The sequence below is a fragment of the Haliotis cracherodii genome, unplaced genomic scaffold (genome assembly GCF_022045235.1).
Source record: "Haliotis cracherodii isolate W230 unplaced genomic scaffold, xgHalCrac1.p SCAF_2, whole genome shotgun sequence".
In the NCBI taxonomy this organism is placed as follows: domain Eukaryota; kingdom Metazoa; phylum Mollusca; class Gastropoda; order Lepetellida; family Haliotidae; genus Haliotis; species Haliotis cracherodii.
The window spans coordinates 21,391,836-21,397,835 of NW_027266275.1; positions in this window are offsets into that span (position 1 = coordinate 21,391,836).

The window sequence follows — 6,000 nt, forward strand, 5'->3', positions numbered from 1 at the left end:
GAATGCTGAATGGAACTTCACTATATACTGAATGAAGAGGGAACATGGCAAGGAGATATACTCTCTCCTTACTTTTCTACCACACACACACAAATATATGCTTCTGTCTTGTATTGGAGCTTATACAGTCTCTATGTTAAACCTGACTGGAATATACATGTTTTATCACAAAGTGTCAATGAAATAGTCTATTTCTAAAGATCACTCACTTGTTGCGTGAAGGGAATGACATATTTGTTTGCCTTGACTTAGGCCTATGAAGGAACTACCAAATATATCGGATGTCTGAAAGAGGGACTCCGGAGCACCTGACACTTTCATAATAAAGATGAGATGTACAAGTAAACCTCAAGGTTAACCAAGGTGGTATCATGATTATGTAAAGTGTTAATAAACTATGTACGGGTGAATTTTACACCTAGCAGTCAAGAGAAATATCAATAGGGTGTAATTTTCTCCTATGACATGACCATGTCTACAAACAGGTTTTAATATTTGTCAGATGTAGTAAAAAGATATTTTACCGACCGTTTCATATCCAATTTGTCTAGGAATGAGTTATTGCCTTTCATGCTTTGTGAATTTGTATACCTCATAGCAACACAAAGATTTATTTTTTAATTGGTTACAGATTCTGAAGACCCTAAAATAATGGAAAAAAACAAAAAAAACAAAAAAAAACACCACAAAAATGTGTGCATACAATAGATTACAGAGTAAAGAGCTCTCACCGCAATATATTAGGATAATGTTTTGAAGAAGAAGAAAAATGAATTGAAAGGTTATTTAAATTTATTTCACCATCCAACCAGGTATTCTTGCCTAAGGCAGATACAAAAACACTTTCACCTACATGATTAATATTAGGAACTTACAAAAGATGGTTTAGTGGATAGAATTGTCTGCCCAGAAATCGAATGTTAAGCTGCAGCATGGTCTCTCAGTGGGCTAGAACTTTAAAACTGAAGTTCAACCATATTTCACTTTACATCACCTACAAATGATACACCCAGGAAGATCCAGGTTAGAATAGGTCTTCAACCACCCATGCTTGCCTTAAATGGTGACTAAGCTTGTCCTAAGAGGCGACTAGCGGGATTGGGTGGTCAGGCTCACTTACTTGGTTGATGCATGTTATTGTATCCCAATTGCTTGGATCGATGCTGATGATGTCAATCACTGGATTGTCTGGCCCAGACACGATTATTTACAGACGGTCGTCATATAGCTGTAATATTGTTGAGTCTAGTGTCACAAAACGAACAAATGAACAAACGAATGAACGAACAAACAAATGAACAAACAAATGAACGAATGATACCATCATAATTGGGTTACTGCTGACGTCATGTGACATGAATTGAAAATGTCTTGAAAGGCCTTTAGGGTTTTAGTATTCATGTCTATCACAATAGAAACAATTAATGGTCCATCACAACAAGAACAAAACACTCAAATCTTAAATAATGACACCAGGTGTTTAAGTAAATGGGTGGGAATGTTCATCTCTACCAGCTTTACCAACATTGTTTCCTGGTGGGTCTATATCCCTGCAGGTATATTATAAACTGCAGGTACTTTGCCAAACATTCAGTTGTGACATCAGGATTCAAAAGTGTGATCCAGCCTGCACGTTTTGTTGCTGTGATCAGCAGACGAAGCCACCCCCAAGAATCATTTTCCAGTTGAGGAGAGGGCTTAAATAGCAGCATGTATGTGGAACAGACCTGTTTACATCCCATGTCATTTGTAAGGAAACATCAGCGTCATAAATTTCCTTTATGTGGCAATATGTGCCATATGTGATCAATTTCAGACCATTTCCTGAAAATATTCTTATCGTATTTTGGACATTTGTGCAGAAGGCCTAAAAAAGATAGTGGTCAAGCTAGAAAAAGGGCCAAATTACATGTAATTGGCTAGTGAGTATTGTGGACAATTTGTGAATTGTATTCCTATTGTGTTTCACATGAGTAAGTTTGATAAGGAGGCAATTTTATCTTTTTGAATAAATTGTATGGTTGCTGTGAGGTGTGTATTCGATATAGGTCAGCTACTGGTACATGTACACGTGACAACCCCATTCATCCAGGAAGAAGGTGATCTATGATCAAGGAGGAATTCATAGGGGATGTTTGTAAGACCTTACAAGTTTGGGACATAGTAGATGTGCTCAATATTTCTATGGTGTTGTTTAGATAAAGGTTAGATAAAAAGTTCAGATGAATATAATGTCAAGTTACATAAGAGCGGAAAAGTTTTTATCCCTAACTAAGGGGTCCCAATTGTTTCAGGTTTGCAACGTGCTGTGCAGAGTTATGTCCCTTAGACATACTAGGATCTACAGGTCAATGGTTTGAATACCAGATTTGCCCTTGTCTACACCATTCCCTTGCTCGGAGGTGTCACCATCATGATAAATACCCTAAGACTGATGTGTTGCTTTCTACAAATGTTATGACTGATAAACTTTAAACAGGCTTACTATGGGATAGTTGTATTTCTCTGATCAACTGGTGGAACTGACACAAAATTCTGGGGTTACAATTGTCTTTGCACTAAGTTCACTATTCAAGGGAGTGATAAGCATAATCTTGTCTTTGAGATCAGTCCTTGCGGTGATCAGTGTTGGTCTTTGTTCTCTGAGTGCTCTTTGCAAGTGTGTTATGATTGTCTTAGGGATGAGACTTCTTTGCAAATGAGATTCGATTGTCTTAGGGATGAGACGTCTTTGCAAGTGAGTTTCGATTGTCTTAGGGCTGAGACTTCTTTGCAAGTATTGCATCCCTTGGATTTACTTACAACATATCTCCAGCACATCATCAACTAGTAGTTGCTAACAGTTTCAGTCATGACAGTTTATAAGATATACAAAATTACTTAAACAAAATTGTATGTAAAAAAGAGCAAGTTTTTTAATGGTGTTCAGTGTTAAATCATAAGTAAATGGTATTGATCTCACAATGCTTTTTTTTTCAAGGAAGTCTCTGGCAGAACATTTCAAAAGCAGTAGTAGTAACCCAAGTAGTATGAAAATACACTGCGTAAGATAGCTTTCTCTTCATTGTGATTGTCAACATGGGCTGGGGTATAGCCAATACCATGCTATTGTTAGGAGGACAATAGAAACATGAACAGAGGGCTAGCCTGAAGGTGGCGCTGGCAGTGGGGTTTCAACAACCCAAGTAGAGTCATGTAGTCAGCCAATATAGGTTTCCGTCATAACTTGGATTGATGTGTGTTCACGAAACCAGGCCAGTTAAGAAGGATCTGGAAAAAGTATTGAATTCAAGAAAGAGCAAACAAATTACTTTTTTGGACGAGCTATTGTGTTTTTCAAATAGAAAATCCCTGAGCCTGTTTTAATTTAGAGATTTAGGTGATATGGGCGTTGGTTTATCACATGTTGAGGCAGACAGTGAGATACATGCTCGGGCAGGCTGTGGTCTTATGTTTCTGCCCTAGTAAGGCTTAACTGTTTCATGAACACTTGAAATATGGCCAATGACAGTACATATATTGTCTTATTAACTTGTGGATTGAGTTTACAACAAATAACACTGTACTTACTGCAGGGTAGGTAGAGTCATTTCAGATTGCTATGGAGTATAGTTTTGAGGAGGCACTTTGTAGCATGAGGGACCTCATATCTGTATTTTTTGTCGCTGAATGTGATTTGTTTTCGTAAATCTGTTTTAAACATTTCATGTCAATGTCATACTGTATGATCATATTTACGTTGAATTCGGTTCTGGTTAAGCTTGGTGTCTCCACGCAGCATATGCTACTCAAAAGAACTTAAGGAACATTCAAATCTTTCATAGTAATATAGTTAATCTGTTATCCCATGAATAAAAATATAATATAAAAGAATCCAGCATGCTTTAACTTCTTTTAAATATTTAAGTAGTATATATTTATCAAACCAAAACATGAAATTCTTTTTTTAATCTGGGAAAGTTGGCCTCATTTACACACAGTAATGAGTCTGTTTTTTAGAATTCTGCTAGATGTTCCGGGAAATATGGTATTTAACCAAAACTGTACACTAGATAAATTAAGAATGAAAAATTGTCATTGGTAAGGATATCAGTGATATTGGCAGTACTTAATAAATTGTGTTTGGTGTGATGTATTACAATAGATGTATCTCAGTGCCTTTCAGAACAAAATACAAATTATAGTATTGCTTTACATTCACAGCCTCAGTAAAACTTTCAGTGGTGAAAATGGTGACTTGTACAGTATATTCCAGTGTTTTTTCAGGTGAACGTTTGACTTGCCTTTGCATGTGTTTGTGATTGGGGGCACTGGTGGGGTAGGATACGCACACCTTTTCGCAAACACCTGGTGTCATCATTTGATAGTGATTACTAAACACATGCTATAGTCGGTATCGTACAATCGTCTCTGCTTTTAGCAGAGATTTCTGATGAATGTTGAATGGAATTAGTCGCTTTTATTTGTCTGAAACACCATTGGCTGACAAGTATGGGTCATTTGAGGCAAGTGCAGTTTTGTAGTTGCTTTCAGGGGAAAATAGGAAAAATCAGTTAGTATTCAGTATTAAGCTCGAAGATTTATATATAAAAAAGAAAGCTGATGAAAAACAAATACATTGTATATTTTTCCTCCAGTATCTTTTTGCCAAGTGTAATGCAAAATGGATGCAAAATAACAATAATTCCTGTGTATCCTGTTTGGTAAAATAAGTTGTGTTAAAATTATCAAGATAGTAAACCTTCCCTGGGCTGAATTTGTATCTGTAATAGTTCAACAATATTAGGTGGATACGTCTGAAAATTCTGATGAATAAGCAGTAAATGTACAGACACTGTTATCAGAATGTTATTGCAATATGTCCTATCTGATGCGGGGGCACAGGTGGCCCAGTCGTCTATGGCGCCGCTATTTGCTGTGCAGAGTTGCGACCCTTGGGCACGCCAGAAACCTATGATTGTGGGTTCGAATCCCGGTTTGCCCCGATTGTGTTTCTAGGTTTGTCAGCCACATACCCGTGCTCGTGGGTTTCACCGAAGTGGTAATCGTCTGAGACCTGCATCACTTCGGGCTTTCCTTCCACATTAAGCTGACACGCCGCGATATAACTGGAATACTGTTAAAAGCATTAAACCCTACTCACTCCTATCTGATGCCAAACGTCCGTTCTGACTTGATCGCATTGTTTCACATTGTAACAGAGGAACTGTTATACATTCAGTGGCTGATATACTTCCACAATCACCAAATACCCATGATAACACACTGTAGTGTTTCTGCTGAACTACTGTCGTTGGAGTGCAGATCAAGGTTAAGATCTACTGTCTAGAATGTCCTTTCCCTTTCTGTTGTACTAGTTAGTGTGATAGCATAGCATTGAAGAAGCCATCCATAAATTGTTATACCTGCTGATGGGGTAAAGCTTGGATCCTACTGACATGGGATGCATTACACCAAGGGCCTTAGGGGATCCTTATGTAACTCCCATTCTTCAACACAGACAGACTTGAGGATAGCTTGAAGATTGTTTTGTGTAGCGGGGCGGTGGGTCACAAAGCGATCTTAGCGCTACAACTGTCATAGGTCAGTGTTTAGGTATGGGAGTTAAGATCGTCTTAGTGCTAAGATTGTTTTGTGGAACGGGGCTGTGGGTCACAAAGCGATCTTAGTGCTACAACTGTCATAGGTCAGTGTTTAGGTATGGGAGATTGTTTTAGTGCTAAGATTGATTTGTGGAATGGGGCTGTGGGTCACAAAGCGATCTTAGCGCTCTGACTGTCATAGGTCAGTGTTTAGGTATGGGAGTTAAGATGGTCTAAGTCCTAAGATTGGTTTGTGGAATAGGGCCCTGAAGATGAAGACTCCTCAAGGCATCCTCAGCACCTCCGAATAGCAGACTGAGATCACTTTGAAAACTGGGACCCTGCTTCAGATCATTGTAGTGATAAGGAAACATGAAAACCTAATCATAATGAGGAGACATAGGAAGAAAACTTAATC